Genomic DNA, 12,060 nt, shown 5'->3' with positions numbered 1-12,060 from the left:
CTCTTCCCTGGTTTTTCTCTTATTGATTGCTACTTTCATGGCCTTATGGTCAGAGAAGATGCTTTGTAATTTTTCAGTGCTTTGGATTCTGTTAAGGCTTGCCCTATGACCTAATTTGTGGTCTATTCTAGAGAACGTTTCAAGTGCATTGGAAAAGAAAGTATATTTGGCTGCTGTCTTGTGGGGTGTTTTGTATATGTCTATGAGGTCAGTTTGGGTTATTGTGGCATTTAGATCTTCTGTGTCTTTATTGAGCTTCTTTCTGGATGTTGTGTCTTTCTCCGAAAGTGGTGTGTTGAAGTCTCATACTGTTATTGTGGAGCTTTCTATCTCACTTTTCAATGCTGTTAGAGTTTGTTTTATGTGTCTGGAAGCCCTGCCATTGGGTGCATGAATATGGTTATATCCTCCTGGTAAATTGTGCCTTTAATCATTATATAGTGTCCTTCATTATCCTTTGTGGTGGATTTAGCTTTAAAGTCTATTTTGTCAGGAATTAATATTGCCACCCCTGCTCTTTTTTGATTGTCCATTTCCTTGATATGTTTTTTTTCCCATCCTGTGAGTTTTTTTTGTGTCTTTAAGTCTAAGGTGTGTCTCTTGTAGGCAGCTTATAGCAGATCATGTTTTTTTTTTTTTTTTTAATCCATTCTTCCACTCTCTCTTTATTGGTACATTTAGTCTACTTACATTCAGCATAATTATGGGTAGGTATGAGTTTTTTATGAGTTTAGTGCTGTCATTTTGATGTCTTTGTGTGTTGAGTTTGTTTCTCCCACTTAATTTTTTTGTGCTGAGTAATTTGTATATTGTCTTTTCCTTTTATTTTTGTTGTTAATTTTGTTTTAACTGAGTCTTTATGTCTTTATTTTATTTTGATGTGTAGGATTGTGAATCTCCTTTGTGGTTACCTTAATATTTACCTTTATTTTTCTATGTTTAAATCTAACTTTTATTTCTTTATATCGCCTTGACTTCCTCTTCATATGAAAGACCTATAACTACATTTTTTAGTCCCTCTTTATTAATTTAATGTTTTCATCTTTTACATAATGACAGCACTGTTTCCCTTTTTTCAGTGTTTTTTATCTTGATTTATTTTTGTGATTTCCCTATCTGGGTTGATATCTGCTTGCTCTGTCCTGTGGTCTAGTGTTGGGTTGATATCCGATATTATTGGTTTTCTATGCAGAGAACTCCTTTTAGTGTTTCTTGTAGTTTGGGTTTGGTTTTTACAAAATCCCTGAACTTCTGTTTATCTGGAGATGTCCTAATTTTGCCTTCATATTTGAGAGACAGTTTTACTGGATATATGATTCTTGGCTGGCAATTTTTTTCCTTCAACACTTTATATAAGTCATCCCATTGCCTTCTTGCCTGCATGGTTTCTGCTCAGTAGTCGAAGCTTATTCTTATTGACTCTCCTTTGTAGGTCATTTTTCATTTATCCCTAGCTGCTGTTAAAATCCTCTCTTTATCTTTAGTTTGGCAAGTTTGATTATAATATGTCTTGGTTATTTTCTTTTCAGATCTACTTTTTTGGGGGTTGATGAGCATCTTGGAGACATATCTTTCATGATATCAGGGAAGTTTTCGGCCAACAAATCTTCAACAATTCTCTCTGTATTTTCTGTTATCCCTTCCTGTTCTGGTACTCCAATAACTCATAGTTTATTTCTTTTGATAGAGTCCCACATGATTCTTAGGCTTTCTTCATTTTTTTTAAATTCCTTTATCTGATTTTTCTTTGAATATGTTGGTGCCAAGTGTTTTATCTTAAATCTCACTAACGCTGTCTTCCAGTTCCTCAGTTCTGCTCCTCTGACTTTCTGTTGTGTTATCTAATTCTGTAATTTTATTGTTAGTCTTCCAAATTTCTGATTGGTGTCTCTCTACGGATTCTTGCAGCCTATTAAATTTTTCATTATGTTCTTGAATAACCTTTTTAATTTCTTAATTGCTTTGTCTCTGTTTTCATTGGCTTGTTCTGTGTTTTGCCTGATCTCCTTCCTGATGTCTTGAAGAGTTCTGTATATTAACCTTTTGTATTCTACTTCTGATAATTCCAGGAAGACTTCTTCACCCGGAAAATTCCTTGATTCTTGGTTTTGAGAGCTTGTTGAAGCAATGATGATCTCCTTTTTTTATGTGATTTGATATTGAGTGTTGTCTCCAAGCGACCCATAGGTTATTGTGTTAATTTATTTTATTTTTGTTTACTATATCGTAGCTTCTGGCTTTGTTTTGTTTGATATACCCAAGTAGGCGGCTTGAGTGAGCTAGCTTGATTATTTGTGCCTTTGAAGCTCTAAAGTCCTGTCACCAGATGGCTAGAGATATTGCCAGGTATACGAGCCTAAGGAATCCATTCACTTTTCTTGTGTGGGTTCAGCTCAAGTGTCCAGGTAGTTGGTCATCAATTGTGTGGTACCAGCTCTGTCCTACAATCTTAGAGAGGGAGGGGTGATCGATGTAGGCACAGGTATCTTGTTGCAGCAGGGGGTCACGTTCTAAACAATGCAGGGGGCTGACAACCATCCTAAGTGTCTGTGGAGAAAGTGCGGTCATGTTCCCTAGAGTGCACAGTTGGGTGGGCTCTGCAGCCGGACCGTGGGCACCAATTGCTTTTGGTTGTAAGGACTGGGAGTCACTACTTATTCTTGGACCCCTGTTGTGTGTGGCTAGGAAACATCAGTGGAGCCACCAGTCCTCAGGTCCCTGAGGTGAGTAGGTGAGGACCCTGTTTAATAGGCGAAGCAGTGTGCAACAACAAAAGCCCACCTCTCCACCACACAGCTGTAACAGTTGAACTCAGTTCTTGAGCAAACACACTGTTGCAATCTACCAACAAGGGCCTAATGTCCTGAAATGGGCCTACTTATGTCCATGCAAGGGTGAAAGTATTCGAAGTCTGTGGACTGTTTTTGCCTGGACAGGAGCCACTTCTGTCCTGAGTTCCCCAGCGTAGTGGAGCTCACAGATTATCTTTTCCCCCAATTGTTAATTTATTCCTTTTCCAAGGTAGGGATAATGGCTTTGGGAGTGCAGCAGGACCTATCTCTGGCCCAGGGAAATCTACAGCTACTGAAGCAGGCTTTGGGGCTGGGGGCATGGTAAAATAAACCCAAGTACTTAGCTTTTGCCAAGAGTGCTGTTCTTCTGTTGTTCTGGAGGTGTGAGTAGACTGTGTGGCTGCTGTTTCTCCCTGAGGAAACTGCATGTCAAATGCTACTGTGAGCCCTGCATGGTCACCCAAGGGGAATATGCCTGAGTGGCGCCGGTTACCTCTGTGTCAGGTCCGGCAACCTCTCGCAGTTTCTGAACCGCCTCTCCCTCCCCCGTCACACAGTTGGATTTCCTAACTTTCGCTTTAATGTTCGGGGCTTCTAGCTTGTCATATATATAATTGTTTCACTTGTTTTTTGGGTCTTTGTTGTAAGAGGGATCACCAGAAGCATCTGACTACTCCACCATCTTGTAGTAGGACAGAGTAGAACTGTCCCATATGGATTCCAGAACTGTAATCTTTATGGAAGCTGACTGCCACATCTTTCTCTCGTGGAACAGCCTGTGGATTCCAACTGCTGACCTTTCCGTTAGCAGCTGAGTGCTTAACCACTATGCAACCAGTGTTCCTGAATCACTGTTAACGCTGTCTAAAAATACATGAACACTAAATCTGGTGCTGGCAAAACTGAAGGTCGATCAGTAAAAAAATTAAAGAGGACCTAGCCCTCACCATACACAAAAATCAATTCAAAGTGGATCAAAGACCTAAATATAAAGCCTAAAAGTATATAGATTATGAAAGAAAACATAGAGACAATCTAGGGGGCCTAATATCTACTATAAACAGGATACAAACCATAACTAACAGTGCATTAGCACCAGAAGATAAATTGGATTACTGGGAGATTCTAAAAATTAAACATCTTTGCTAATCAAAAAAAACTTTACCAAAAGAGTAAAAGGAGAACCTACAGACTAGAAAAAAAATTTTGGCTACAACATATAGGGTCACTATGAGTCGAAATCGACTGGACGGCACAGGGTTTTTTGTTTTTTGTTTTTTATCCGACAAGGGTCTAATCTCTAAAATCTACAAAATACTGCAACATCTCAAAAACAAAATCCAATTAAAAAATAGGCTAAGGATATTAAAAGACATTTCAGCAAAGAAGTCATTCAGGCAGCTAAAAGACACGTGAGGAAATGCACATCAAAACTACATTGAGATATCATCTCACCCTGACATTACTAGCACTAATCAAAAAAAGAGAATGTAACAAGTGTTGGAGAAGTTGTGAGGAGATTAGAACGTTTATGTGCTCTTGGTGGAAATGTGGAATGGTCCAGCCACTATGGAAAACAATATGGTGCTTCCTTAAGAAGCTAGAAATAGAAATACCATATGATTCAGCAATCCAATTCCTAGCAATATATCCTTGAGAAATAAGCGCCATCATACAAATACACATATGCACACCCATGTGCACTGCAGCATTATTCACAATAGCAAAAAGATGGAAACAACCAAAGTGCTCATCAACAGACGAGTGGATAAACAAACTATGGTACATATACAAAATGGAGTACTACATAACTACAAAGAACAATGAGGAATCTGCAAAGCATCTCACAACATGGATGAATATGGAGGGCATTATACTGAGTGAAATAAGCCAACCACAAAAGGACAAATATTGTATGAGGCCATTACTATAAAAACTCATGAAAATGTTTACACACAAAAAAAAACAATTTTTGATGGTTATGGCGGGGGAGGGGTAGGGATAGAAAAGCGCTAAATAGGCAATAGATACTGTAGTGAAGAGTAAGACAGTACACAATTCTGGGGAAGCCAGGACAGCTTGTATGAGGCAAGGTCATGGAAGCTTCATAGACACATCCAAACTCCCTGAGAGAACGAGTTGCCGGGCTGAGGGCTGTGAGGACCATGGTCTTAGGGAACATCTAGCTCAACTGGCATAACAAAGTGTATAAGAAAATGTTCTACATTCTACTCTGGTCAGTAGTATCCGGTGAGGGCTGTGGGGACCATGGTCTTAGGGAACATCTAGCTCAATTGCCATAACAGAGTGTATAAAGAAAATGTTCTACATTCTACTTTGGTGAGTAGTGTCTGGGGTCTTAAAAGCCTGTGAGTGGCCATCTAGAATATTCCACTGGTCTCACCCCTTCGGGACCAAGGAAGAATGAAGAAAACTAAATACACATGGGAAAGATTAGTCCAGAGGACTAATGGACCACATCTACCATGGCCTTCACCAGACTGAGTGCAGTACAACTAGATGACGCCTAGCTACCACCACTGACTGCTCCGACAGGGATCACAATAGAAGGTCCCAGACAGAGCTGGAGAAAAATGGCGAACAAAATTCTAACTCAAAAGGAAAGACCAGGCTTGCTGGCCTGGCAAAGACTGGAGAAACCCTGAGAGTATGGCCCCCAGGCACCTTTTTAGTTCTGTAATAAGGTCACTCCTGAGGTTCACCTTTCAGCCAAACATTGAACAGACACATGGAAGAAAGTAAGAGTGGAGGGGTGCACCAGCCCTGAGGCGGGGACTGGAGGGAAGAAGGGAACAGGAAAGCTGGTAATAGGGAACCCAGAGTTAAGAAGGGGCATTGGGGTTGTTAACCAATGTCATACAACAATGTATTGACTGTTTGATGAGAAATTAGTTTGTTCTATAAGCCTTCATCTAAAGTTCAATAAAATAAAAAGAAGAAAGAAAATGTAACAGGACCCATACATCACACCATAAACAAAAACTAACACAGAATGGATCAAAGACCTAAATATAAAATCTAAAAAGATAAGGATCATAGAGGAAAAAATAGGGGCAACATTAGGGCCCCTAATACATGGCATAAGTATAATAAAAACCATAACTAATAATGCACAAACACTAGAAGATAAACTTGTCAACTGGGAACTCCTAAAAATTAAACACTTAAGCTCATCAAAAATCTTCACCAAAAGAGTAAAAAGAGAACCTACAGACGGGGAAAAATTTTTGGCTTTGAGATATCCGACAAGGGTCTAATCTCTAAAATCTACAAAATACTTCAACACCTTAACAGCAAAAAGACAAATAATCCAACTTAAAAATGGGCAAAAGATATAAACAGACACTTCACCAAAGAAGACATTCAGGCAGCTAACGATGGCAGTGGGTTAGTGGGTTAACAGACATATGGGGAAATGCTCATATTCATTAGCCAATAGAGAAATGCAAGTCAAAACTACAATGAGATGCCATCTCACCCCGACAATACTGGCACTAATCAAAAAAAAAAAAGTTCGAAAGGTTGTGGGGATATTGAAACTCTTATGCACTGCTGGTGGGAATGTAAAATGGTACAACCACTATGGAAAGTGAGATGGCACCTCCTTGAAAAGCTAGAAATAGAAATATTATAGGCTGCAACAATCCCACTGCTAGAATATATCCTAGAGAAATAAGAGCCATCACACGAATAGACATATCCATGCCCATGTTCATTGCAGCATTATTCATGACAGCAAAAAAATGGAAACAACCTAAGTGCTCATCAACAGATGAATGGATAAATTATGATACATACACACAATGGAATACTATGCAATGATAAAGTACAACAATGAATCCACCAAACATCTCACAACATGGATGAATCTGGAGGGCATTATGCTGAGTGAAATAAGTCAATCATAAAAGGACAAATACTGCATGAAACCAATATTATAAAAACACAAGAAAAGGTTTAAACAGAAAAAAACAATCTTTGATGATTAACAGGGAGGAGGGGAGGAGGGGAATCACTAACTAGATAGTATACAAGTGCCAACTTTCGTGGAGGGAAAGAGAATAAACAACCTAGGGGACATCAGCACAACTTGACCAAGGCAAAGTCATAGAAGCTTCCTAGACGTACTCAAACATCTTGCAGGGCCAAGCTACCGGGGCTGAAGGCTGGGGCCCATGGTCTCGGGAGACAACTAGGTTAGTTGGCATAGCCTAGTTCATAAAGAAAATATTCTACATCCTACTTTGGTGAGTAGCATCTGGGGTCTTAAAAACCTGTGAGCTGCCATCTAAGATACATCCATTGGTCCCATCCTGTCTGGAGCAAAGGACAATGAAGAAAACCAAAGACACAAGGAGTATATTTGCCCAAAGGACTAAAGGACCACATGAATCACAGCTTCAACCAGCCTGAGCCCAGCTACCACCATTGGGTGCTCTGACAGTGATCATAAGAGAGGTCCTCAGACAGAGTGGGAGATAAATGTAGAACAAAACTCAACTTCACACAAAAAGACCAGACTTACTGGTCTGACAGAGGCTGGAGGGACCCCTGAGACCCTGACCCCGAGAAACCCTGCTAACACACAACTGAAACCATTCCCAAAGCTCATTTTTCAGCCAAAGATTAGACAGGCCTAGAAAACAAACAATAACACGCATGAGGAACTTGCTTCTTAGTTCAATCCAGTATACAAAACCAAATGCGCAACTTCTGTCCAAAAGCAAGACAAGAAGGCAGAAATGTACAGGAAAACTGGACCAATGGACACAGGGAGCCCAGAGTGGAAAGGGGGAGAGTGCTGACACACCATGTGTTTTGCAACCAATGTCATAAAACAATCTATGTATAAATTCTTGAATGAGAAGCTAATTTGTGCTGTAAACTTTCACCTAAACAACAGAAAAAGGGGGTGCATTATTATTATGGCATCCAAGTCTTGGAATTATTTGCTCTAGTTGCTCTATGTTCTCAACATCATTGTGATTTAATTAAGAAGATATTACTAATAAACACATTTGCAAGAAAAAAAAAGAGAGATATTTGGGTATCTCCGTTGTCTGTTTCAAACTTTTAATCGTTACTTCCCAAAAGTGTGATGCATTAAAGAATAAGAACTGTATAAAAGAAGCATTTGATTTACAAAATCCTAAAACAATACTTAATTTTAATTTTGGTTTTAACACGTAAGCAAATTCTTTGATACTCTTTCCTTCCATAAGTGGAACTTAATTCCTTCCTCTTAAGTGTAGACTAAACTTAATGAATCACTTCTAACAAATAGAGTAAGGCCCATGCGATGGTATGTGAGCTAATACAGGCGATACAACACCTGGTGATTTCCATCTTGGTCTCAATCTCAGATGACTCGCTCTGAGCAAAGCCAGCTGCAGTATCATAAGCAGTCCCATGGAAAGGTCACAGTGGCTAGGAACTGAGGCTTCCTGGGACCAGCCATGGAGGGACTGAGGCCTCTCCCAACAGCCATATCAATGAGCCATGTCACAATGCAGATGCCCCAACCCCAATCAAGCCTTCAGATGATGCAGACCTAAAGGACAGCTTGAGAGGCCTTGAGACTCTAGCTCTCAGGTAAAACATGCCCAGATTCTTGATCTCTGGAAACTGTGAGAGATGATAAATGTTTGTTGTGTTTAGCTGCTACAATCTGGGTAACTTGTTATGTAGCAGTAGATAACTAATACAGTGTCCGAAGAAGAGAATAAACTATTCTACTTTCATTTTTATTTGCTTTAAATTTATTATAAGATAGTAAATGTATCCTTACTTGATTTTAGAATAATTTCATGATAAAAAAAAAATTTCATGACTAAGTAGACTATATAAATGGCCCTGTGGTGTCCGAAGTTCTCTAACTTCACAGGGACAGAGGAGAATTACCATCTGCAACAAAAGCCCAAGGCTGATTCCAGTGAGGTGAAAGTCAGACACACCTCCTCTCTCCGGCCTTTTTTTAACCGATTCAGATACCAGCTGTCCATCCCACAGCACTCTGTACTTCTCTGCTGGGCTCAATAATTCACTGCAATGGCCACACGGAACTTACAGACAATACTCATGATTTTGGTGTTTATTAGGCAAGTAAGAGGTTACAATTCAGGATCAGGAAAGGCTCAGGATACAGTTCTTCAGCCAGAACAGCTTCTTGGTCGTGCCCACAGGTAGGCCTCTCCCTGGCCCTTGATCCCTTGGGCCTCTTGGGCTGGCCTGGCCTCTGCCCTGGTCTGGCAAGTGTTAGAAAACTCTTTAGTTCCATCGGTAAATGCCCAGAGGCACCCCACTCCACCAGTAAGCCTTGGCTGGAAGGTGCTGAGCTCTCTAGCTTGATGGATTGGCAAGACTAGCCCTGCCAACAAGTGTTTGGAGGCACCCCACTCGGACAGCCTGTAGGCATTCAGGTTTCTCGCTTTGTGGGCTGGGAACCCCACTGTGCCATCTCCTGCTGGTCTCCTGGTTCTGCTGCTGCTGGTTCTCTGTTACGCTTGCCACCACTTCTTGCTGTCTTGCACAAGCTCTAGTGTTATAGCTCTCTGTCTCCTAGGTCTAGGAGTCAGTGTAGGAACCCTGTATCCAAAGGATGTGATCTGTTCTTAGCTCTTCTTTCTTGATGGTAGTGAGGTTCCCTCTTTCTGCCTCTGGGATGGCTCATTTGAAGCTTAGCAAGATGGCAAAACTGACCAATCCATTCCATAGGGTTCCATGTACCTTATTTGCATGGTCCCTCCCCTACAAAGGTGCCATGCACCTTATTTGCATTATTAGCAAGATTTCCAACCCCCTTGGTGGGCCACAATCACCTTACTTGCATAGTCCCACCCAATCATTTGGTGGACTTTAGAAGATTATGGTGAGAAAGGCCATATAAAAATGACCCATAGACAGATTGTATTTTATTACCATTCACTACAATTTACTTGAACTTCCATTTCCAATTGTAACCAAATAAAACACAAAAGGAAGAATCAGGCCATGCTAAGCAGATTACAAGATGGCCTCCAATAACCGCCCTCCGATTACTGTATTTTTCTGCACATTGTCTATTTGTTTTCCAACAGTGCCCCCCTCCTGAGATAGTTTCATAAGCCTGCTATAGGCCTGTTTGCTAACTGCTCTCCTACCCTCCAGGTATTTTCCTATGAAATACCAAAGCCATTGCCAATGAGTCAATTCCAACTCATAGAGACGCTATAGGACAGAGTAGAACTGCCCTATAGAGTTTCCAAGAACTGCCTGGTGGATTCAAACTGCCGATCTTTGGTTAGCAGCTGAGCTCTTAACCACTATGCCACCAGGGTTTCCTATAGTGTGTTTATGAAAATATCTGAGGTGGAGATGCCGTTGGCAAATATACATAGAACATTATCTTCATAAAAGTATGGGTTCACCTTCTTCCAGTTATTGAGACATTAATGTGGGTGCTGCTGTGAAGAGATTTGGCAGATGTAATTAAGGTCCCAATCTCTTAACCTTAAGACAGGGAGATTATCCAATCAGGTGAGCCCTTAAAAGGCCTGGGCTCTTCCTGAGCAGAGATTCAAAGTGTGAGAGGGGGTCAGTGTGAGGAGGTTTTAGACTGTGAGCTTAAAGATGGAGGGGGCCACATTGCAAGGAATGCTGGTGGCCACTAGGATTGGGAGGACCTCCTCGCTGACATCCACTAAGGAAATGAGAACCTCAGCACTCCAACTGCAAGAAACAGGTTTCTGCCAACAGCTCTGTATGAGTTTGGAGGAAGATCCCAGCTCCAGATGAGAGCATAAGTTTGTGAAACCCTGGTCTGAAGAATCTATCCGCACCAAGCCTGGACAGCTGACCTACAGACCTGTAAACAAATAAATGGGTGGTGTTTTAAGGCACTAAGGTGGTATTTTGTTGTGCAGCAGTAGAAAACTAATACACAGGCTCAAGTCTGCCACGGATAAGCACACAGCACTTTCTCCACTGAATGAAGTTATCAACCATCATGCACACCAGTTGCATAAAATAAAACCTTTCCTAATTTTTGTTTTTCTATTTTTTCATTTTGATTTTATGTGATGCAATTTTTCTACAGTCATATTTGTCACTCATTCATTCTTTCAACAAAAATGCCTACTATGTGCAGGCACATCATGATAAAGATTGAAGTCATCAACGATTTCCTTTTACTTGAATCCACTATCAACACCCATGGAAGCAGCAGTCAAGAAATCAAATGATGCATTACTTTGGGCAAATCTGCTGCAAAAGACCTCTTTAAAGTGTTAAAGAGCAAAGATGTCCCTTTGAGGACTAAGGTGCACCTCACCCAAGCCTTGGTGTTTTTCAATCGCCTCATATGATGTGAAAAGTGGACAATGAAGAAAGAAGACCAAAGAAGAATTGAGGCCTTTGAGTTGTGGTGCTGGCAAAGAATACTGAATATACCATGGACTGCCAAAGGAATGAACAAATGTGTCTTGAAAGAAGTACAGCCAGAATGCTCCTTAGAAGTGGGATGATGAGACTTTGTCTCATATATATTGGAGAAACCCTGAGAGTTTGGCCCCGGGACACCCTTTTAGCTCATTAATGAAGTCACTCTTGAGGTTCATGCTTAAGCCGAAAATTAGACAGGTCCATGAAACAAAGCAAGACTAAGGGACACATCAGCCCAGGGGCAAAGACTGGAAGGCGGGAGGGGATAGGAAAGCTGGTCATAGGGAACGCAAGATTGAGAAGGTAGAGTGTTGAGATGTTCTGGGGTTGTTAATAAATGTCATAAAACAATATATATATTCTAAGTATTTAATGAGAAGCTAGTTTATTCTGTAAACCTACATCAAACGTTCGATAAAAAAAAAGTGACGGAGAAAAACAAAAACAAAAAACAAAAAGAGTGAGAGGGTCATGGAGGCCAAGGGGAGAAGAGGGCCTGAGGGATGGGAGAGACAGAGAAAAGCCCTGGAGTAGCAGGAGGGGAGGAAAGAAGCTGAAGTAAAGAATTCTAAGCAGTGGAATTCTCAAATTTAAGTATGGTGTTCTATAGATTTTTAATTAATATATATATACCTAAGGATCTAGCTGGGTATTTTTTGCATTTGATATTTAATATATTCTGTGGGGCTACCTAAAAATGAATTGCCCCCTCATGTTAACCAGGTTAAAGAAAATAACAGTACCAAGTGTCTGAATAAAATATGGACATCCCTTGTTGTTGTCTTGTACTGACTCATGCCAAAGCCCATGTGTTAGAGTAGAACTGCTC

The sequence above is a fragment of the Loxodonta africana genome, chromosome 1 (assembly GCF_030014295.1).
Source record: "Loxodonta africana isolate mLoxAfr1 chromosome 1, mLoxAfr1.hap2, whole genome shotgun sequence".
Classification (NCBI taxonomy): domain Eukaryota; kingdom Metazoa; phylum Chordata; class Mammalia; order Proboscidea; family Elephantidae; genus Loxodonta; species Loxodonta africana.
The sequence above is the reverse complement of the archived record's forward strand: the minus strand, read 5'-3'. Positions refer to the sequence as shown.